At 32.0% G+C, this 23,862-nt stretch overlaps 2 long non-coding RNA genes across 2 annotated transcripts; both read left to right on the forward strand.

Moving 5' to 3' along the window:
- Positions 1-10,642: 10,642 nt before the first annotated feature.
- Positions 10,643-11,266, forward strand: LOC110925668. The gene is made up of 4 exons (XR_002584651.2): positions 10,643-10,690; positions 10,827-10,899; positions 10,992-11,049; positions 11,169-11,266. It is a non-coding gene; the product is annotated as an uncharacterized LOC110925668 (long non-coding RNA).
- Positions 11,267-15,430: 4,164 nt separating this feature from the next.
- LOC110925913 lies at positions 15,431-19,302 on the forward strand. The gene is made up of 7 exons (XR_002584857.2): positions 15,431-15,524; positions 17,335-17,430; positions 17,519-17,635; positions 17,734-17,997; positions 18,114-18,212; positions 18,520-18,568; positions 18,990-19,302. It is a non-coding gene; the product is annotated as an uncharacterized LOC110925913 (long non-coding RNA).
- The last annotated feature ends 4,560 nt before the right edge of the window (positions 19,303-23,862 follow it).

The raw sequence follows: 23,862 nt of genomic DNA on the forward strand, positions 1-23,862 counted from the left end.
CTGACAAGAGCATTAAATGAAGACACAGAAGGAGAAGGACACGGGGTCGTGCCTACCAGGCACAGGGCCGTGTGAACCTACTGTTTCCAACTATAAATAAAGGTGCTTAGTTCACTTGCAACTCATCCCTTGGCAAACCATTTCTCTCACTTCCACTACCACAACACCATCATCTTCCACCACAATAGTTAGAGTTAGAGTGAGTAGTAGTCTCGGGATCCAAGATTGATAGTAAGAGCCTTTGTCAAACTATGGCCATGCTTGGCTATTCTCTTACATCACGTGGTGAAGACGCAATCTTTTATGTATTACTTTTGATTTCTAACCTTTGGTCACTTTAATTGGGTATGTATTAATGATTTTAATAACTAGTTTTTTATATTGAAAGTGAATTATATTCTATTATCTCTTCATGTTTCGTTGATTCACTCATTCATGTCTTTACGGTCTATATAAAGCACGTTAACTGCCTTGAAGAGGGGGTTTGAATGGTGGTTTGGGTAAAGTTCTTGCCTCGTTCAGTGTATGGATCCTGTGAGGACTTAGTTCAAGCTTATTAGGACTTCCTTTGAGGCATATAGCATCAAACCGGGGAAATAAGAACATCTTGAATCCCTTATAAATAAAGCACAATTAAAACTTTAAACCGGCCTTGCGGGACTGTATCCCTGTTGACTCAGACCAATATGGCCGAGGGTAGCGTTTCCTCCAAAAGAGGGACATGCCACATTTTGCACTAATAACTTCTTTAATTATCTTTCAATAATCCGGCCTTGCGAGACTGTATCCCTGTTGACTCAGACCAATATGGCTGAGGGTAGCGTTGCCTCTAAAAGAGGGACATGCCACTATAACTAAGATAATCTTTTGAAAAAACCCAAAGTGTAGAAATCATCAAAGGATACTTAAAAGATGAGTTGGAACCAAGTGATTCTTTCTTGTTTATTTGTTTCTTTTATTACTTTAGTTCTTTCTTTATTTTTACATGTTTAAAAAAACCTTTTCTCAAAATTTGGGTTGATTAGACGTTGACAATAAACCGGTAGTAAAAGCTCCTGTGTCCTTGGACGACCTCGGTATCTTACCATCACTACACTACGCCAATGATGGGTACACTTGCTCTAATGTGTTGTAGAGAGTGATAGTGTTATATCGTGTTTTATAAATTTAAAACTTGATAAAAGAGTAAAAAGTACTAAAAAATATATTAAAAATCAATACACCCTCGCTCACGACAGATTGGTTTAAAGGGTTATACATCTTGGGCCATTGGTTACTCGGTTGCTAAGCTAGCTCGGACCATATTAAGGGACTAATGCAAGGTCCATCCTGTTTCAGTACTAGCTAAAGGGTTCGATAGCATTGATGGGGGTGAGGTGTTTCTTAGTTTGCCAACACAGTTGGGGAGGAGTGGAGTGACTAGTTTGCATTTAACTGAAGATGAGTCTCAGCAACTTCAAAAATCTGCTATGACCATTTTCAAGGTGCAAAACGAATTGGGAATTTGAATTTGATTAAATATCCTTTTATATTTATATTATCAAACAACCTATTTATATTTGTATGTGCATTTTGGATGCTTAGTTTATGTGTGTGATTTACGTATTATTTTATTATAGAAAGAAGAACACATGAGTTTTATCTATCTTTGATGCTTTTACCAAAGATAATTTCAAAAGAGCGCATTATAAATATATGTTTATATATATATATATATATATATATATATATATATATATATATATAGGGGATGGATCATGAGAAAACTAGTTTAAATGAGAAAACCAAAAAACTAATTAAAAAAACCTAAAAAAAACCTAAAAAAATACTAAATTTTTTTTTACAATTTTTTAAAGAAAAATCGCTACTTTTTATGTATGGAAAAAAATTTAAAAAAAAAAAAAAATTTGTTGTACTGCACATGTGCACTAATACGGAAAGCCTAAACCACTTAACCCACCCCCCACCGACACCCCCCAAAAACCTAAACCCCCCCCCCACCCCACCCTCCAAAAACCTAAATTCACCCTCTCACCAAAAGCCTAACCCCCCCCCCCACCCCCCAAAAACCTAACCCCCACCCCCCCCCCCAAAAAAAACCTAAAACTAAACCCTAAACATAAACCCGAAAAAAACCTAAACCCCCCCCCCCCCCCCCCCCAAACCTAAACCCCCCTCCCCCCACACCCAAAAACCTAATCCTAATCCTAAACCTCCAAAAAACTAACCTTAAAATCTATACTAAACTCAAAAAGCTAATTTTAAGCATGTAATGCAATTGTAGTACATGTTATATTGCACATGTGCACTACTATAATAATAGTGTTGAAAACAAGACGACACCATAAATCTTTTTTTATGTCATAAAAAATATGCTCGAATATACTTGAATGAAAGATAAGAAAATTTGTGATCTTATGGTGCCATTTTTGTTTTAAAATGATAATGTATGGAGAAATGGGAAATGTTTGAAAAGTTATATATATTTTTTTTCCAATTTTACCCCTCCTTCATTAAAAGTCCCCCCTCCTTCATTAAAAGTCTCCATCGCCCTCCAACAATCAAATTTAAAAGAGTTTTAAAATATGACCGGTTTTAATTTGCCTTATAAGCTAAATTATATGATTTGCTAATCTTGTAAAAAGGTCGTCATCCATCTCGATACTATTACTAATGGTATCAGAGCCATGGAATAAAATGGGGGAAATGTGTTATTAGTGTCATGGTTCAATACTTACATCATCACGATGATAAACTTATTTAAAAAGAAAAATACTGTTAAAAACAGTATTAACGAGGAATATGATATTCCTCAAGATCTTGATTTATTAAATAAATGGACTATAACTCATATCAATCCAAAAGTCATATACCAAATTGGAAGTTTTGATAGCTTCCTAAAAACAAAACAAGTTGTTAAGACAACTGAAGAATCTGTTTCAATTAGTAATGAAGAAATGATAATAAAACTATTAAATCTTTTCGATCTAGTCAGATATAAACAAGATTATAATTTTATTCATATAGGATTAGTTCAGGTGGCTTTTAAACCTTTAACTCTATAAGGATTACCAGAAAGTTTTATAGCAGTTTTACGAGATGCTCGTAATTTAAATTGGAAACAATCCCTAATGGGAATTATAGAAACTAGTCTAGCACATGGTCCGGTATATTTTGATGTATACCCAGACCTACACCTATCTTTATCTGATCATAATGTAGATGACGCCTTGACTTTATATGTTAAAACTCATGGCTATAATTATGCTCCAGGATCAGAAATAATTTGTATTTGTTATAGAATATATTTTAGATTGTTAACTACTATGAATGCTAGATGCAAAAGAATAAACAAACAAAATAATGAAACAATTCTCATAGAAACAAATTATGGAAAGTCAAATATTTCCATCAGGAGACCAGTTAAGTGGGAAGAAATAACCTTTCCTGAAACATGGGTCATAGATAAAGCAATTAAAAAACAACCACAAATAAAACATAGGTTGAGTAAACTCATAGAAACTCCTGAAGGAAATATAGAGGTAGAATTTGAAGAAAATGATTCAATTTCACAAAGATTTATAAAATCTAAATCTGCAAAATCTTATATTTCACCCTTAGATTATAAAGTAGAATTTCCAGAACCATCGAGAGCTTCAACTTCTCAAATGAAAGTTAATAGAGTAGAAAATTTAAATATTAATAACGATAATTTAGTCTCAGGTGTTTACCACCAAGTAAGAGAGGATGATACAGTCTCTCAAATGAGTTTTAATTTATAAATGAATAGCAAATCCTTTGATTTTAGTCTAGGATCTGCTGCTAGGAAGCAGATATGTGAAAAATATAGAAATAAGAAATGGGAACCTTTTAAAAATTGGTTTATGGAATCTTTTCATAGAGAATAAAGATTTAGAATTGGGAAAGAATTTTATAAGGATCTTGATAATATCCAACAAATCATAGAATTCCTTGTCTGGTTCATTAATAAATATTCACATAAATATATTTCTGTAATAGAAAAAAATTACAAATTAGCCACAGGAACTATTGTAAAATCAGTATTTCCTCCTACACAAGATTTTGAACTAAAAAGAGAAAATGAAGAAATTTACTTCTCTGCTTTTAAAAAATTAATAAGCAATGATTCTCTTCAAGCAACTATTCTTCATATAAATCAAATAATAAAACAGAAAAATTATACAAACTTGTGCCTCACAAATATTTCAGATCTCCTCCATGAAACAAATAACAAACTTGAGAAATATATAGAAAATCAAAATTATGAAAAAGGAGAAACAAGTAATACAAAAGAAGACAACTTTATAAAGGTTCAGCCAACTATTCAACCACCTCCAGAAATGGAAGATTATAAGGTAAAACCTTTAGATCAACTAATAGAGACTATCAGAGAAAAACTTTCTAAAACAGAATTAAATGCTTTAGAAGAAGAAGAAGAAGAATTTAGTGATGATATTAATGCTGTTAAAAGGTTAGACAACAGAGGTAAATCTGGATCATATAATACAAAATTTGCAGATAAACCAAGGCAAAGAATGTTTTACTAGCCTTTCCAACCCCTCAAGATGTACTCCATGAGGAGCAAGAATATGAGATCACTAACTCCTATAATGGAAAATCCATTTATGAATGGAATCTAGACGGATACACCGGTAGACAAATATATATGATGACACATCGAATGATGATGTATGCAACGATAGCAAAAAAATAATCAAAACACTGATAGTACCGTTTGTAAAATGATAACTGCAGGATTTACAGGTCAATTAAAAGGATGGTGGGATAACTATATAAAACCAGAAAATCAAGCTCAAATTTATAGTCATATTAAAAAGGAAAATGAAAGAGATATCTCTGATGCTGTCTACACTTTAATAGTCACAATTATAGAGCATTTTATTGGAAGATGGTCAGATAATTCTGAAACAATAAGAACATTATTAAATGGTCTAAGATGTAATACTTTAACATCATTTAGATGGTATAAGGATGTTTTCTTAAGCAGAGTTTATGAGCTCCCAGAAAATAATAGTTCTCATTGGAAATCAAAATTTATTGATGGTCTTCCTCCTCTATTCGCGGAAAGAGTTAGAAAAACTCTTAGAGGAGATAATGTTCAGATTTTATATGACAATTATACCTATGGCAGACTTATAGGAGTCTGTGTACAAGAAGGATTAGCTCTATGCAATGAATTAAAACTAAACCACCAAATTAAAAAACACAATTTAACAGAAAAAAGACAATTAGGACAATTTTGTGAACAATTTGGTATGAAATGTACTAAAGAAACAAAAGGAAGAGAAAATTATATATATCATAAGAAATCTTCTAGGGATAAATATTTCCAGAAAAGAAGAGAAAAACGTTATAAGAGAAAGCAAACCAAAAAAGAAAATTGGACACCAACATGTTATATATGTAAAAAGAAAGGTCATATGGCAAATAAATGCTACCAAAGAAGGAATATAAAAAAGAAAATTAATAATCTAAATATTGAAGAAGAAACTAAAAACGAATTATATAAAATCTTTGAATCAGAAGAATCTACCGATTATGATTCCGATCCAACTTCAAATTCTGAGGATGTGAAAATTATTGTAAAGAAGAAAACCCAGATGACATGATTTATAGAATCATATCTCAATTTCAAGATAATGAGATTAATACAGAAGAAAGTAGTGAGATTAATGTCTTGAATAGCAAGACTCTGGAAGATGTTCTTAAAAGAATAAAAAATCCGGAAGAAAAAATCAAAATCCTTGATATGATATACCAAGAAAATAAAAAAGAAGAAAATAATATTGAAGAACCAGAAGGTCCTTATTCGATGAAATATGTTCATAACATATTAAATAATAAAAAAGAAAAATCCTCTTCAACCCCTGAGGATTTGAAAGTTGAGATTATAAAATTAAAAGGAGAAATAATAAATTTAAAAAAACAAAATTTCGATTTTGAGAAAAGAATATTAAATCTGGAAAAACATGCTGAGATATCAAATACAGAAGAGACCTCGTCAAAACCTTCTACATGGGCACAATTATTTAAAAAGGATGATAATAAAGAAGGAAGGGAAACTAATACAAATGAGGAATATTTGCAAGCAATGGAGACTATTATTTCTCAAAAATGGTTAGTAAAAATAACATTACTAATCGAAAACAGTTTCCAAAAGGATTTTATTGCTCTTATAGACTCAGGAGCAGATTTAAATTGCTTAAGAGAGGGACTTATCCCTACAAGATATTTTAAAAAAACTACTCAAGTCTTAAAGGCAGCCAATAAAAAGGATATGGGAGTAAAATATAAACTTCCCAATGTAAAAATTTGTAATAACGGAGAATGTGTTCCCACTTCATTTGTTCTTGTTAAAAACATTTCAAATGAAGCTATTTTAGGAACCCCTTTTTTAAACAAGATATTTCCTTTAAAAGAAGTTGACCACAAAGGGTTTTCAGCAACTTATAAGGGGAAAAACCTTCATTTTGAGTTTATAACTCAACCTATTGAAAAAATGATAAATGAAATCTTAATACAGGCAAAGATAAATCAAATAAATTTTCTTAAAGAAGAAATCAGTATTCATACAATAGAAGATAATTTAAAAAATCCACAACTCATATCAAAAATTGAATTAATAAAGAACCAATTTAATAATGAAATATGTAATGATCATCCAAATGCTTTTTGGAATAGAAAACAACATATAGTCTCTCTTCCTTATGAAAAGGATTTTCAGGAGAGTAATGTTCCAACTAAGGCGAGACCTTGTCAAATGAATTCTGAATATTTAGAATTATGCAAGAAGGAAATAGCCTCTCTTCAACAAAAGGGATTAATAAATCCTTCAAAGTCACCTTGGTCATGTACTGCTTTTTATGTAAACAAACATTCGGAACAAGAAAGAGGTGTTCCAAGACTAGTTATAAACTATAAACCTTTAAACAAAGTTTTAAAGTGGATAAGATATCCAATTCCAAATAAGAAAGACTTACTGGATAGGTTATATGACGCTCTAATATTTTCAAAATTTGATTTAAATCAGGATATTGGCAAATTCAAATAGATCAAAAGGATAGATATAAGACAGCCTTTAATGTTCCTTTCGGTCTCAAAAATGCCCCTTCAGAATTTCAAAAGATTATGAATGATATATTCATACCTTTCTCAAACTTTATAATAGTCTATATAGATGATATTCTAGTATTTTCAAAAGACATTGAAACCCATTTTAAACATTTAAAATTATTTAAAGATATTATTATAAGAAATGGGTTGGTTATCTCTAGTCCCAAAATGATGTTATTTCAAACAAATGTCAGATTTTTAGGGCATATTATAGAAAAAGGAAAGATAATTCCTATTAATAGAAGTATCGAATTTGCTAATAGGTTTCCAGACAAAATTATAGATAAAAACCAGCTTCAAAGATTCCTAGGGAGTTTAAATTATATAGCTCCTTATTATGAAAACTTGGCTAGAGACTCGTCTATATTATATATATTATATGATAGATTAAAAAAGAATCCTAAACCTTGGAATGAAAATCATACCAAGGCAGTTATTAAAATAAAACAAAAGGTCTCTAATCTTCCTTGTTTGTCTATTGCAAATCCAAATTGGGAAAAGATAGTTGAAACAGATGCCTCAGACATAGGATACGGAGGCATATTGAAACAGATTTCTCCTCATAATAGACAAGAATATCTTGTAAGATTTCATTCAGGAAAATGGATAGAAAGCCAAAAGAACTACGCTACTATAGCGAAAGAGATACTAGCTATTTTAAAATGCGTGTTAAAATTTCAAGATGATTTATATAATCAAAAATTTCTAATAAAAACAGATTGCCAAGCAGCTAAATTTATGTTCAATAAAGACTTCAAACATGATGTATCTAAGCAAATGTTTGCTAGATGGCAATCCCAATTAGCCCCATTTGATTTTGAAATATCATATAAAAAAGGGAGTGATAATAGTCTTCCTGATTTTCTTTCCAGGGAATATCTAGATGAAAATTAAAGGCCCTCTGAAAATCTCAATTCATAAATTATGGGATGACATGAATATTCAGGATTTAATTATAAGAGATCAAATGATCAGAATCAATAACATCAGACATGATTTTACTCAACATCCTCTTCATAAAGAAATGAGTATCAGGTCTTATTATAAAACAATTTATGAAGCACAGGGCAGAATAAAAGCCTTGTATGATAAAGAAATTATACTTTCCTGCGGATAACTTTTCTGATTTTATTTTTCAGCTATGATTCCAAGGGGAAGAGGAAAATCCTCCTCTTATGGAAGAAGCCAGACTCCTTCTTATAGGGGGAGAGGTCACAATTCTGCTAGTAATAACAGGCAGGATATAGTTTTAGCCCAAATGGGAAACAGAAGACTCATAGCTTCAAATATCGCCTCTAGTTCAAATGAGGTCATAAGCAGCTCAGACACATGAGATATCCAAATTAATCAAAATGATCCCTTATATGAAAAGATCATGGACCTTATAAAGGCCCAAAAGGAGAAAGAGATCACAAAAACTCCTACCTATGCTACAACAGTACAGGACAATGATGAAGATGACTCTTGGTTCATAACTAAGAGGCAAAAGAAACTAATAATTCTAAACCAAGAAGACATAAAACTTCTTGATGACCCTTGGGTCCTCATGCAAAAATATTTAGACCCTGCATCCACTACAAAAAAAATGCCATTTAGTGGCACACACTTTTAGTAACATTTAACTTTTGTACCACTAATTTACACTTTTAATGGCACTTTAAATCACTTTTAGTGACATTTAACTATTAAACCAATATTTTAGATTTTAATGGCATTTTATATATGCCACTGAAAAATTCTCTCCTTTAAACCCTTTAAAATTTCTAGTTTCCCTCCTACGCGCTAATTAGTTTCACCCCTAAAATTTTTTCCCACCATCTCTTGATTCTAAACCCTAACATGTCCTTCTCTCCTTTCAAATCCCCCACCCCTAAATCCAATTGTTTTGCTTCTCATGTTGACTCTCTCTCAATTTGAATCGATTTCCAGATCTTCTATCATGTTGATTCTAAACCCTATCTGACCTTCTACTTATTTAATAAATAAGTGCCCTAATTCTTAAAGTTTCACTTCCTCTGTAGGTTAGAAGACAATTGAAATTCATCTCTATTTTGTCCATGGCTTCCATCATTGAATCTTCTTATACGGTACAATCATCTATCTTTTCCGTCTATATACGATTTGGGTCTAAGGTAAAATTACATGCAATTTCTAAACTTTTTGATTCATGGTTTTTTTGGGGTCAGTTTACTTATTGTGTTAATTTTCAGAATAAAAAATAATTAATTATTGTCAGTGGGGGTTAGAGAACGAGCGATGGGAGACCAGGCACGGCTACCAGCCGACCACCTTCTTCTTCATCTTCCTTCCGTTACCTCATTTGGTTATGCTCAGAGTTACAAATCTCACATTGTCCATTCAATTTTAGTCTTGATTGCAATTCCCAGCAAAATCAATTGACATACAAGAGATGGTTATTGCTTTTTTCGATCGAAAATTGAGGGGCGACATTAGGGCTAAGAGAACTTGTTCGGAGAAGCAGACTACACTATTAAGAAAAAGCCCCAAATTGCAGTCATCACGTTGGTTTTCCAAAATCAACCCAGTTATCTTCTGTTACCGGAGTTCTTGATGTTCATGATTTTTATTATTAGATGTGTCCTTATTTGAGGACCTAAATTTGAGATGAATTTTTGGCTGGGAGATTGTCAATATCCTTTCGAATTAGATTTTGGTTTGGTTTGGTTTTCGTGCTTTAGTTGTTTTAACATACAGATTTAAAGGGAGCCTCAAGATAGTTGATGTTATGGAGGAGGCTTTTAGTTTTGGGTAGATGTACCAAATGCAAGGGGCCTTTTATTTAAAGTTGGTAGTACGGTTATTCAAGTGATTTTACGTTTGACTCGGTTGTTGTTTAGTAAAACTACAATATATTTGCTTTAGTGTACAAAAATTTGTCTGTTGAAGTGTGCGTCTTATAGCGTGTCATGATGTAACTTTACCATAATTTGTATTTACAATTGCATAAAAGGGCTCTAAGGAGCAAGTGAAATACTGTTTGCGCTTAATTTCAGATTGGTTTTGTTGTAGTTTATGGTTCATTTATACTCGAATTGAATGCTGTTCCTTTTACACGCTTTATAAAGAAATGCGTTTTATTTTGTTCCATGTATGCTTCCATAGTATCAAATTGGTTCATATGTATGATTTTCTCATCACAAACTTTTTATTTATCAAATGTGGGAAATGACAGGATGGACAATACCTTAGGCCATCAGACCTTGCCTATGAGCAAGTATTGGATTCCTTAGCTATGGTGGTACGACACACGCCTGTACCTCTTCTTGAAGCACTTCTTTGATGGAGAGAAACGTAGGTCCCCAAACTCTATTTTTAATGTGCATATGTGTGTCTTTCACAAATGTTGTTCCATTTATACCATGTTATGTCACCTGATTTGCTACAGATAGCTCAAATACGTTATGATAATATGCTTCATTAGTTCATCTGTTTGGAGTTTGACATGTTATATATCTTCTTTCTTTGCAGTGAATCCCCAAAAGGTGCAAATGATGCATCTACATTCCAAAGAAAGGTTTGTATGCCTTGACCCTAAAGACCATCATGGTTATTTACCTTGTTAAGAATACATTATTCATAGGTAATAATAACGTTTTTGTTATTGATACCATTTTATTAACTAAATAACGTTTATCCCTTGAACGGAGCAGCTTGCAGTGGAGTGCATTTTTTGCTCAGCGTGTATTCGCTTTGTGGAGTGTTGTCCACAAGAAGGACTTACAGGTTAAGCGTCTCTATATTAACTTACATTTACCTCTGTAATTAAAGTTACGGACGGTATCCTGAGATAGAATGTGCTTCCACTGTCACTTCAGAAAAACTCTGGATCGGACTTGAAAACTTTTTGTTCGATTGGCTGATAAATGCTGACAGGTAACACCATATTGGCTCAATAACCTTCATCTTTTCCCAATATCTAATTGCATCAATGCATCGTGCTGAAAACAAGATTTATCTTGTGGCATAAATAACTGAAAAGTTTCTCATTGCAGGGTTGTTAGTCAGGTTGAATATCCTTCATTGGTTGATTTGCGCGGTCTCCTTCTAGATCTAGTTGCACAACTCCTTGGTGCTCTATCATGTGTCAGGTAAAGATGTACATAAATTTATGTTAGCATATTTAGAGGATTTCATATCAAAGAGTACCACATTTACATTATCTATATCCCTCAACAGGTTTACCTCTGTAACTGAGCGTTTTTTCAACAAACTCAGTACTCCTCGGATTGATACTAGTGTTGCTCGAAGTGAAACACTCAGTATCATCAACGGAATGCGCTATCTAAAACTTGGGTTATATGCTATATTCTAAATACAATTTTTTTAAATAAAAATGAATTCACATTTGAAAGAAGTATATAGTAATATACTTAAATTACTTTTCGGCAGGTGAAAACCGAGGGTGGTCTAAACGCGTCAGCTTCTTGTGGCAAAAGCCAACCCGCTTAATCGCGCCCTCATAAACGGAAGAGTGAACTTCATCACGCCCTATGCAATATGCTGTCAAACATTTTAGCACCACTCGCAGATGATAGTAAAGGTAACTGGCCACCTCCTGGTGTGGACCCCGCACTTACTCTCTGGTATGAAGCCGTTGCACGAATAAGAGTGCAACTTATGCATTGGACCGATAAACAAAACAGACATATAGCTGTAAGTTATTCACTTTATGTTATACATTTTATTTAATTTCTTGTACATTTTTTATTATTCAACCCATGTAGTACACATGCTTTTAACTCAGTGTAGATTTATATTGTCTTATGCAGTGTGTATTCTCAATCCTCTTTGGTGTTAATAAGTTCATTGGTGAACTAGGGGACTATAAATCAACGAGGGAGGCTGATGAGAAAGTTACTAGTTTACAGGTATGTTTTAGGATATAAATGTTTTTGTTTTCATATTTATGATTTTGACTTATTTTCATGCTAATTCATCAACTAGATATTTCCATGCCACATAACTTATCTTAAGGTAACTTTGACTTTTTTTCTTTTATGTCAACTATTAATGACTTGTGCATTCATGCTCTTTTGCACTAGCTCTAAATGTAAAACAACTCTTTTTAACACATCTCAATACTAATTAAGCTGAAAATAATATCTCATATGTAAAAGATATCTTTTGATCGGTTTTTTGTATTAACTTTAATCCACTTATGCATTATTTTTTTAGGTGGCTTTTTGTTACCGAAGAAGATATTAAGAGCTTACCCTGCTTCCAGGTATGTGTATGTTCTATTACTCCTTCTAGGGACGTAACTTCTAGTTAGTGGGCTATATTTGATTAAAAAACTACATCAGTAAAAAAAAGAGATTGCATGATTAAAGAATATACTTTGAGCATCTTTTAACCCTATTGATCTATTCACCACATTTTTAGCATTGTTTTAGTTTACCAATTGACCTGTTTAAGATAGAAAACTCAGTTTGACCCATTATAGACTAATGGGAAAGATTCTCATCATGAACCCTCTTTCGTTTGGTGATGGCAATTTAGATAACTAGATGTATTGAAAGAACTACCCAATCTTTGGCTAAAGAGAGCTTAAAGTGATGTCAAAAGAAGTAAATTTGTCTTTTATTAATTGCTCTTACATCTTTAATGGATATGGTTATTAACTGAACATGAATTGTGAAATTTTAGGTTGAATATAGTGAATTGGCTTAAGCGGCTACAATAAGGAGCAAGTGCAGGGAACAACTATGAAGTGGGAAATACGATTGCTAAGAAAGAGTTAACACAATGAATATTTTACTCGCATGAAGATTGTGAAAGAGATTCATGAACGCAATGGAGTTTTCAGTTTTTGTTCAAACATTTTTTTAAATATTTGTTTTGTATGTTCGATATTTAGACTTAGGTTGACACTTATTAGTTATTTCTTTGCAAAAATTTGGAATCTTTGGAAGATGATTGATTGAACTTTTTAATTGAATTGATTATATTATTATGATTTTTACATTTTACAAATTTATTTTTATTTTTTAATGTAAATAAATAATAATTGTAATCAATAAAAATTAATATGATAAATAATAACATTTAATTTGATGTGATTTTTGTGGCAAAAAATATGTGCCACTAAAAGCCTAAAAGTTTGTAGTGGCAGATAAAACAATGCCACTAAAAGCCTATATACTTTGTGCGGCAGATCTAAAAAGTGCCACTAAAAGGCTTTAGCGTCAGCACTTCTAGTGGCACTTTTTTTGTGTGCCACCCATTCCTACAGGTGTCTTTAGTGGCAATTTTATGTTGTTTTGTGGCACTTTTTGTATGTCACTGTATGACATTTTTTTTGTAGTGATCTTATAAAACTCGTCAGTATTTTGAAAATATTCTCCAATTAACAGAAACAGCTGAAATTAGACATTTTTATCCTAGTGATAGTGAAAAACATATGTATAATTTCAGCAAAATCTTTATAAAGGGTATCATACCTCCACAAAAATGGGGGCTAATTACTCTAAAAGAGAGGGAATTTATATATCCAGAAACAAATAATAGACAAACTTATAAGTATAATTACTGGGATTATATCCAGAGTTTTGAAAAATGTATGTTTTACGAAAACTCAAAGATGAAACATTCATGGTTTATAAAAGTTAGTGATAATGTGTTCAAACAAGGAATACCTTGCTGGTTTCAAAAATGGTTCCTATTATATGGACCAACAGTTCAAATTTTGCCTGAACCATTCAAAAGTTTATATACAGAATGGGTTTGTGTATCTCTAGATCTTATAGAAGCAAATTATAACAACACTTGGTTTGAAGGTATAGCTTCGATGTACTTTTTTATAGAATTCTCTATTCCATGGATCTGGAAGTGGAAGCCAACCACAGGTTATACCCTAAGCGATAATTTTCCATGTCTCAAAAGAACTTGTTATACAATGTTCTGGAACAAGATGATTCAAACAAAGGAATCCACCAAGCTTATAGAAGCTCAAGAAACTGTAAATTTGATTAATACCAAGATCGAACAATATAAGCTGCAGATCGCAAAGAAGCAACAAAGGCAGCTTCCTAGTCCATGGGAGCAAATTTCTAGAAGGCTCATCACGGAAAAACAGGATGTTTCAAAAGAAGAAATTATAAAGTCTTATATGGAAGAGATGAAAAGGGAAATTAAAAAGCATTTCTCAACAGAAAATTCGTCTAAAGCCATGTCCATATCATCAAACAGCCAAGAAGATTATAATCAATTCTCATGTCTAGCAGGAGAAGGGCAAGAAATTGAAGAAATTGATGACAAAAATCTTGATACCCAAATAAATGAATATTTGGAAAAAATGAAAGAAGAGTTTGGGGAATTACAAGAAGACCCACAAGAACAGTCTTCTCAAATAGGGGAATTGGCCTGTAATAATCCCACCTAGACCTTATTGGCCATTAATAATCCCATCTCAGAATATTCCCCCCACTAGTCCCACCTTTTTACCTACTTTTCCTACAATGGTCCCCCGTTAAAAAAACTTAATGGAGTTAAGCTTTTTTCCAAATTGCAAACAGATTTTTTAGGGCTTTTGAACAGAACGATGATACGAGTCCATTGATATAAAACTTACTTCGAAATGGTGCTCCAAGTGACTTGATTTTGGTTAATTGGAAATTTAAACACCCGAATTAAAGCGTCGTTTTCATCGTTTGGAGCACCGTTTCGAGGCAAGTTTTACATCAATGGACTCGTATCGTCGTTCTAATCAAAAGCCCTAAAAATATGTTTGTAATTTGGAAAAAAGCTTAACTCCGTTAAGTTTTTTTAACGGGGGACCATTGTAGGAAAAATAGGTGAAAGGTGGGACTGGTGGGGGGAATATTCTGAGGTGGGATTATTAATGGCCAATAAGGTCTAGGTGGGATTACTACAGGCCAATTTCCCTCTCAAATAAAGACTGACAAAGAGAAAGAAGACAAGAAGAAAAAGAAGATATAATGTCCCTCCATTATATGAGGGAATCTCTGCATTTTAGACCTGATTAGGGTCATAGGTGCCATTATATAGCATCGAATAATTACTATAACAATAATGAAAGCAGAAGACAAGAGCTAATGGTGGGCTATACCCACTAACATAGTATCTTATTCTACTTTCAAAAAATGTATGGTGTGTATCAAAAGAAAAAAAAATTGATTGAAGATAGCTGTCTATGGGGCCCAATGAGTACCCGAGTATCTTATAAATTATCTCTTCTTTTAGTATAAATATGGGATTTGTGTAATATGGGAGACACGCCAATTTTGGGCATCGCTCTCTTTTCCTTATTTCTGTACTTGTAATAAATAAATAAAATCTTCAAGCATTGAAGACTCTCCGTTGTTCAAGTAATCTCTCTTCGATCTCAAGTAAGATAGTTTCAAATTCTATTTTGTTCATAAAAAATATGATGAGCTAAGCTCATCAAGTATTGAATCATGGCATAAGTAACATCCTCTTACCCTCTTTTACAAATGGTCCTAATATTATGAGTAATTTTGGTATAAAGTTAAGATAACAAGTCAATAGTTAAGTGATTTAAGGGAACCTTGTCTATGTTTCTCCAACAATCAAATTTAAAGGAGTTTTAAAATATGACCGGTTTTAATTTGCCTTATAAGCTAAACTATATGATTTGCTAATCTTGTAAAAAGGTCGTCATCCATCTCGATACTATTACTAATGGTATCAGAGCCATGGAATAAAAGGGGGGAAATGTGTTATTAGTGTCATGGTTCAATACTTACATCATCACGATGATAAACTTATTTAAAAAGAAAAATACTGTTAAAAACAGTATTAACGAGGAATATGATATTCCTCAAGATCTTGATTTATTAAATAAATGGACTATACCTCATATCAATCCAAAAGTCATATACCAAATTGGAAGTTTTGATAGCTTCCTAAAAACAAAACAAGTTGTTAAGACAACTGAAGAATCCGTTTCAATTAGTAATGAGGAAATGATAATAAAACTATTAAATCTTTCCGATCTAGTCAGATATAAACAAGATTATAATTTTATTCATATAGGATTAGTTCAGGTGGCTTTTAAACCTTTAACTCTACAAGGATTACCAGAAAGTTTTATAGCAGTTTTACGAGATGCTCGTAATTTAAATTGGAAACAATCCCTAATGGGAATTATAGAAACTAGTCTAGCACATAGTCCGGTATATTTTGATGTATACCCAGACCTACACCTATCTTTATCTGATCATAATGTAAATGACGCCTTGACTTTATATGTTAAAACTCATGGCTATAATTATGCTCCAGGATCAGAAATAATTTGTATTTGTTATAGAATATATTTTAGATTGTTAACTACTATGAATGCTAGATGCAAAAGAATAAACAAACAAAATAATGAAACAATTCTGATAGAAACAAATTATGGAAAGTCAAATATTTCCATCAGGAGACCAGTTAAGTGGGAAGAAATAACCTTTCCGGAAACTTGGGTCATAGATAAAGCAATTAAAAAACAACCACAAATAAAACATTGGTTGAGTAAACTCATAGAAACTCCTGAAGGAAATATAGAGGTAGAATTTGAAGAAAATGATTCAAATGATTCAATTTCACAAAGATTTATAAAATCTAAATCTGCAAAATCTTATATTTCACCCTTAGATTATAAAGTAGAATTTCCAGAACCATCGAGAGCTTCAACTTCTCAAATGAAAGTTAATAGAGTAGAAAATTTAAATATTAATAACGATAATTTAGTCTCAGGTGTTTACCACCAAGTAAGAGAGGATGATACAGTCTCTCAAATGAGTTTTAATTTATAAATGAATAGCAAATCCTTTGATTTTAGTTCAGGATCTGCTGCTAGGAAGCAGATATGCGAAAAATATAGAAATAAGAAATGGGAACCTTTTAAAAATTGGTTTATGGAATCTTTTCATAGAGAAGAAAGATTTAGAATTGGGAAAGAATTTTATAAGGATCTTGATAATATCCAACAAATCATAGAATTCCCTGTCTGGTTCATTAATAAATATTCACATAAATATATTTCTGTAATAGAAAAAAATTACAAATTAGCCACAGGAACTATTGTAAAATCAGTAACCTTCATCTTTTCCCAATATCTAATTACATCAATGCATCGTGCAGAAAACAAGATTTATCTTGTGGCCTAAATAACTGAAAAGTTTCTCATTGCAGGGTTGTTAGTCAGGTTGAATATCCTTCATTGGTTGATTTGCGCGGTCTCCTTCTAGATCTAGTTGCACAACTCCTTGGTGCTTTATCATGTGTCAGGTAAAGATGTACATAAATTTATGTTAGCATATTTAGAGGATTTCATATCAAAGAGTACCACATTTACATTATCTATATCCCTCAACAGGTTTACCTCTGTAACTGAGCGTTTTTTCAACAAACTCAGTACTCCTCGGATTGATACTAGTGCTGCTCGAAGTGAAACACTCAGTATCATCAACGGAATGCGCTATCTAAAACTTGGGTTATATGCTATATTCTAAATACAGTTTTTTTTTAAATAAAAATGAATTCACATTTGAAAGAAGTATATAGTAATATACTTAAATTACTTTTCGGCAGGTGAAAACCGAGGGTGGTCTAAACGCGTCAGCTTCTTGTGGCAAAAGCCAACCCGCTTAATCGCGCCCTCATAAACGGAAGAGTGAACTTCATCACGCCCTATGCAATATGCTGTCAAACATTTTAGCACCACTCGCAGATGATAGTAAAGGTAACTGGCCACCTCCTGGTGTGGACCCCGCACTTACTCTCTGGTATGAAGCCGTTGCACGAATAAGAGTGCAACTTATGCATTGGACCGATAAACAAAACAGACATATAGCTGTTAGTTATTCACTTTATGTTATACATTTTATTTAATTTCTTGTACATTTTTTATTATTCAACCCATGTAGTACACATGCTTTTAACTCAGTGTAGATTTATATTGTCTTGTGCAGTGTGTATTCTCAATCCTCTTTGGTGTTAATAAGTTCATTTGTGAACTAGGGGACTATAAATCAACGAGGGAGGCTGATGAGAAAGTTACTAATTTACAGGTATGTTTTAGGATATAAATGTTTTTGTTTTCATATTTATGATTTTGACTTATTTTCATGCTAATTCATCAACTAGATATTTCCATGCCACATAACTTATCTTAAGGTAACTTTGACTTTTTTTCTTTTATGTCAACTATTAATGACTTGTGCATTCATGCTCTTTTGCACTAGCTGTAAATGTAAAACAACTCTTTTTAACACATCTCAATACTAATTAAGCTGAAAATAATATCTCATATGTAAAAGATATCTTTTGATCGGTTTTTTGTATTAACTTTAATCCACTTATGCATTATTTTTTTAGGTGGCTTTTTGTTACCGAAGAAGATATTAAGAGCTTACCCTGCTTCCAGGTATGTGTATGTTCTATTACTCCTTCTAGGGACGTAACTTCTAGTTAGTGGGCTATATTTGATTAAAAAACTACATCAGTAAAAAAAGAGATTGCATGGTTAAAGAATATACTTTGAGCATCTTTTAACCCTATTGATCTATTCACCACATTTTTAGCATTGTTTTAGTTTACTAATTGACCTGTTTAAGATAGAAAACTCAGTTTGACCCATTATAGACTAATGGGAAAGATTCTCATCATGAACCCTCTTTCGTTAGGTGATGGCAATTTAGATAACTAGATGTATTGAAAGAACTACCCACTCTTTGGCTAAAGAGAGCTTAAAGTGATGTCAAAAGAAGTAAATTTGTCTTTTATTAATTGCTCTTACATCTTTAATGGATATGGTTATTAACTGAACATGAATTGTGAAATTTTAGGTTGAATATAGTGAATTGGCTTAAGCGGCTACAATAAGGAGCAAGTGCAGGGAACAACTATGAAGTGGGAAATACGATTGCTAAGAAAGAGTTAACACAATGAATATTTTACTCGCATGAAGATTGTGAAAGAGATTCATGAACGCAATGGAGTTTTCAGTTTTTGTTCAAACATTTTTTTAAATATTTGTTTTGTATGTTCGATATTTAGACTTAGGTTGACACTTATTAGTTATTTCTTTGCAAAAATTTGGAATCTTTGGAAGATGATTGATTGAACTTTTTAATTGAATTGATTATATTATTATGATTTTTACATTTTACAAATTTATTTTTATTTTTTAATGTAAATAAATAATAATTGTAATCAATAAAAATTAATATGATAAATAATAACATTTAATTTGATGTGATTTAGCGTCAGCGCTTCTAGTGACACTTTTTTTGTGTGCCGCCCATTCCTACAGGTGTCTTTAGTGGCAATTTTATGTTGTTTTGTGGCACTTTTTGTATGTCACTGTATGACATTTTTTTTGTAGTGATCTTATAAAACTCGTCAGTATTTTGAAAATATTCTCCAATTAACAGAAACAGCTGAAATTAGACATTTTTATCCTAGTGATAGGGAAAAACATATGTATAATTTCAGCAAAATCTTTATAAAGTGTATCATACCTCCACAAAAATGGGGGCTAAGTACTCTAAAAGAGAGGGAATTTATATATCCAGAAACAGATAATAGACAAACTTATAAGTATAATTACTGGGATTATATCCAGAGTTTTGAAAAATGTCTGTTTTACGAAAACTCAAAGAAGAAACATTCATGGTTTATAAAAGTTAGTGATAATGTGTTCAAACAAGGAATACCTTGCTGGTTTCAAAAATGGTTCCTATTATATGGACCAACAGTTCAAATTTTGCCTGAACCATTCAAAAGTTTATATACAGAATGGGTTCGTGTATCTCCAGATCTTATAGAAGCAAATTATAACAACACTTGGTTTAAAGGTATAGCTTCAAACCAAGTGTTGTTATAATTTGCTTCTATAAGATCTGGAGATACACGAACCCATTCTGTATATAAACGATGTACTTTTTTTATAGAATTCTCTATTCCATGGATCTGGAAGTGGAAGCCAACCACAGGTTATACCATAAGCGATAATTTTCCATGTCTCAAAAGAACTTGTTATACAAAGTTCTGGAACAAGATGATTCAAACAAAGGAATCCACCAAGCTTATAGAAGCTCAAGAAACTGTAAATTTGATTAATACCAAGATCGAACAATATAAGCTGCAGATCGCAAAGAAGCAACAAAGGCAGCTTCCTAGTCCATGGGAGCAAATTTCTAGAAGGCTCATCACGGAAAAACAGGATGTTTCAAAAGAAGATATTATAAAGTCTTATATGGAAGAGATGAAAAGGGAAATTAAAAAACATTTCTCAACAGAAAATTCGTCTAAAGCCATGTCCATATCATCAAACAGCCAAGAAGATTATAATCAATTCTCATGTCTAGCAGGAGAAGGGCAAGAAACTGAAGAAATTGATGACAAAAATCTTGATACCCAAATAAATGAATATTTGGAAAAAATGAAAGAAGAGTTTGGGGAATTACAAGAAGACCCACAAGAACAGTCTTCTCAAATAAAGACTGACAAAGAGAAAGAAGACAAGAAGAAAAAGAAGATATAATGTCCCTCCATTATATGAGGGAATCTCTGCATTTTAGACCTGATTAGGGTCATAGGTGCCATTATATAGCATCGAATAATTACTATAACAATAATGAAAGCAGAAGACAAGAGCTAATGGTGGGCTATACCCACTAACATAGTATCTTATTCTACTTTCAAAAAATGTATGGTGTGTATCAAAAGAAAAGAAAAATTGATTGAAGATAGCTGTCTATGGGGCCCAATGAGTACCCGAGTATCTTATAAATTATCTTTTCTTTTAGTATAAATAGGGGATTTGTGTAATATGGGAGACACGCCAATTTTGGGCATCTCTCTCTTTTCCTTATTTCTGTACTTGTAATAAATAAATAAAATCTTCAAGCATTGAAGACTCTCCGTTGTTCAAGTAATCTCTCTTCGATCTCAAGTAAGATAGTTTCAAATTCTATTTTGTTCATAAAAAATATGATGAGCTAAGCTCATCAAGTATTGAATCATGGCATAAGTAACATCCTCTTACCCTCTTTTACAAATGGTCCTAATATTATGAGTAATTTTGGTATAAAGTTAAGATAACAAGTCAATAGTTAAGTGATTTAAGGGAACCTTGTCTATGTTTCTCCAACAATCAAATTTAAAGGAGTTTTAAAATATGACCGGTTTTAATTTGCCTTATAAGCTAAACTATATGATTTGCTAATCTTGTAAAAAGGTCGTCATCCATCTCGATACTATTACTAATGGTATCAGAGCCATGGAATAGAAGGGGGGAAATGTGTTATTAGTGTCATGGTTCAATACTTACATCATCACGATGATAAACTTATTTAAAAAGAAAAATACTGTTAAAAACAGTATTAACGAGGAATATGATATTCCTCAAGATCTTGATTTATTAAATAAATGGACTACACCTCATATCAATCCAAAAGTCATATACCAAATTGGAAGTTTTGATAGCTTCCTAAAAACAAAACAAGTTGTTAAGACAACTGAAGAATCTGTTTCAATTAGTAATGAAGAAATGATAATAAAACTATTAAATCTTTCCGATCTAGTCAGATATAAACAAGATTATAATTTTATTCATATAGGATTAGTTCAGGTGGCTTTTAAACCTTTAACTCTACAAGGATTACCAGAAAGTTTTATAGCAGTTTTACGAGATGCTCGTAATTTAAATTGGAAACAATCCCTAATGGGAATTATAGAAACTAGTCTCGCACATGGTCCGGTATATTTTGATGTATACCCAGACCTACACCTATCTTTATCTGATCATAATGTAGATGACGCCTTGACTTTATATGTTAAAACTCATGGCTATAATTATGCTCCAGGATCAGAAATAATTTGTATTTGTTATAGAATATATTTTAGATTGTTAACTACTATGAACGCTAGATGCAAAAGAATAAACAAACAAAATAATGAAACAATTCTGATAGAAACAAATTATGGAAAGTCAAATATTTCCATCAGGAGACCAGTTAAGTGGGAAGAAATAACCTTTCCTGAAACTTGGGTCATAGATAAAGCAATTAAAAAACAACCACAAATAAAACATAGGTTGAGTAAACTCATAGAAACTCCTGAAGGAAATATAGAGGTAGAATTTGAAGAAAATGATTCAAATGATTCAATTTCACAAAGATTTATAAAATCTAAATCTGCAAAATCTTATATTTCACCCTTAGATTATAAAGTAGAATTTCCAGAACCAACGAGAGCTTCAACTTCTCAAATGAAAGTTAATAGAGTAGAAAATTTAAATATTAATAACGATAATTTAGTCTCAGGTGTTCACCACCAAGTAAGAGAGGATGATACAGTCTCTCAAATGAGTTTTAATTTATAAATGAATAGCAAATCCTTTGATTTTAGTTCAGGATCTGCTGCTAGGAAGCAGATATGCGAAAAAATATAGAAATAAGAAATGGGAACCTTTTAAAAATTGGTTTATGGAATCTTTTCATAGAGAAGAAAGATTTAGAATTGGGAAAGAATTTTATAAGGATCTTGATAATATCCAACAAATCATAGAATTCCCTGTCTGGTTCATTAATAAATATTCACATAAATATATTTCTGTAATAGAAAAAAATTACAAATTAGCCACAGGAACTATTGTAAAATCAGTATTTCCTCCTACACAAGATTTTGAACTAAAAAGAGAAAATGAAGAAATTTACTTCTCTGCTTTTAAAAAAATTAATAAGCAATGATTCTCTTCAAGCAACTATTCTTCATATAAATCAAATAATAAAACAGAACAATTATACAAACTTGTGCCTCACAAATATTTCAGATCTCCTCCATGAAACAAATAACAAACTTGAGAAATATATAGAAAATCAAAATTATGAAAAAGGAGAAACAAGTAATACAAAAGAAGACAACTTAATAAAGGTTCAACCAACTATTCAACCACCTCCAGAAATAGAAGATTATAAGGTAAAACCTTTAGATCAACTAATAGAGACTATCGGAGAAAAACTTTCTAAAACAGAGTTAAATGCTTTAGAAGAAGAAGAAGAATTTAGTGATGATATTAATGTTGTTAAAAGGTTAGACAACAGAGGTAAATCTGGATCATATAATACAAAATTTGCAGATAAACCAAGGCAAAGAATGTTTTACCATCCTAGGCCAACCCCTCAAGATGTACTCCATGAGGAGCAAGAATATGAGATCACTAACTCCTATAATGGAAAATCCATTTATGAATGGAATCTAGACGGATACACCGATAGACAAATATATATGATGACACATCGAATGATGATGTATGCAACGATAGCAAAAAATAATCAAAACACTGATAGTACCGTTTGTAAAATGATAACTGCAGGATTTACAGGTCAATTAAAAGGATGGTGGGATAATTATATAAAACCAGAAAATCAAGCTCAAATTTATAGTCATATTAAAAAGGAAAATGAAAGAGATATCTCTGATGCTGTCTACACTTTAATAGTCACAATTATAGAGCATTTTACTGGAAGATGGTCAGATAATTCTGAAACAATAAGAACATTATTAAATGGTCTAAGATGTAATACTTTAACATCATTTAGATGGTATAAGGATGTTTTCTTAAGCAGAGTTTATGAGCTCCCAGAAAATAATAGTTCTCATTGGAAATCAAAATTTATTGATGGTCTTCCTCCTCTATTCGCGGAAAGAGTT

The sequence above is a fragment of the Helianthus annuus genome, chromosome 17, assembly GCF_002127325.2.
Source record: "Helianthus annuus cultivar XRQ/B chromosome 17, HanXRQr2.0-SUNRISE, whole genome shotgun sequence".
Classification (NCBI taxonomy): Eukaryota; Viridiplantae; Streptophyta; class Magnoliopsida; order Asterales; family Asteraceae; genus Helianthus; species Helianthus annuus.